This window comes from Peromyscus maniculatus, chromosome 9 (assembly GCF_049852395.1).
Source record: "Peromyscus maniculatus bairdii isolate BWxNUB_F1_BW_parent chromosome 9, HU_Pman_BW_mat_3.1, whole genome shotgun sequence".
Classification (NCBI taxonomy): Eukaryota; Metazoa; Chordata; class Mammalia; order Rodentia; family Cricetidae; genus Peromyscus; species Peromyscus maniculatus.
The window spans coordinates 53663547-53664961 of NC_134860.1; positions in this window are offsets into that span (position 1 = coordinate 53663547).

A 1415-nucleotide genomic window follows, 5' to 3' on the forward strand; every position below is an offset into this window, starting at 1 on the left:
GTTACATTTTTTTCTCCTGTGGGGTGTTGGGACATTAATATTGGGTATTTCCCATCTCTTTCTTGCATAAGCCCCACATACCGATTCTCTGGGTAGGCAGTGACCAACACAGCTGGGTCAGAAACACCCTTGCCCCCAACTGAGAAACTAATTTAGTTGTTCTTGACTTTGTAGGAGACCAGGACTATACTGACCTCAGCTCCTCGGGACTGTCTTAGTGTCACTCCTGAAAGGGCGTTTTGGAAGCATCTTTGTTATCTCCACCGAGTCTGGATATTTCGTCAGGGTTATGCTGGGAGGAGGCGGTATCACAGCTGGTCCTTTTGACAAAAGTGTCTGCACGCAGCCAGATCCTTTAGCCAAGAATTGGACTGTGTTGCTCTCTGTGTAAGAGCAGCAGGTGACAAGGGAGACACTGAAGCCCCAGAGGATCCCCAAGTACAGGATTGCAAATAGTAGATTTGCTAGCGTCCGCACAAAACCTCACAGATCGAGAATTTAGAGGGAAGGACACACTTGGATGTCACAGATCCTGAGCATGCCTGCCAGAAAAGCTTATTCCAATGCTAGGCAGGGGCTAATATGAGATATTCTTAGTAAACCTCCCAGACCTTCCAAATCTTCAACAATGTAGAGCATGATACAGACATGGAATGATGCTCTGTCCAGCCAGTAAGAAAGACTACCCAAATCTTCAACAATATAGATTATGATATAGGCATGGAATGATGCACTGTCCAGCCAGTAAGAAGTTTATTTTAAAGTTTTACTTAGTGGCATGCAGAAGCTTGTATTCTCTTATAGTAGGTGGAGAAATTATAATAATAGTTATATTATTATTAATATAATTTAATTCTAATTTTGTGAGGGGGAAAGGGCAATAACCAGAAAGAAGGGCAATTTTATGTAGCCTTTATTTACACCTTTATATTACCTACTTTTTCTATAATGGAAATGCATCATTTTTATTTACTTTTTGTTTGAGACAGGATCTCAGGCAGCTCAGGGAGGATTCTAACTCTCTCTGTTGCTAAGGAAGACCTTGGGTTCTTAATCCTCTCCTATTAGTTTTATAAGAAGAGAAAATTATGTTGTTTACAGGAAAATGGATGGAATGGAGATCATCAGGAGAGATGAAAAAAACTAAACTCAGAAAGACAAATGCCACATGCTTTCTTTCAAGTGTGGATGTTGGAGGCAGGGAGACATGGTAGTAGAGGGGACTGTTAGAAATATGGAGGAGATATGGCTGGGGTGTGTGTGCAGGAGGGACAGGGTAAGGAGAGGGTAGGTATGACTAAAATGTGTTATATGCATATAAAGAAGTTTCCACTACTTTGTAAAATTAATATATGGTAATAAAAGACGGAAGAGTAAGAAAAAGCTAGAGCAGGGCCCATAGATCCTCTTAAATA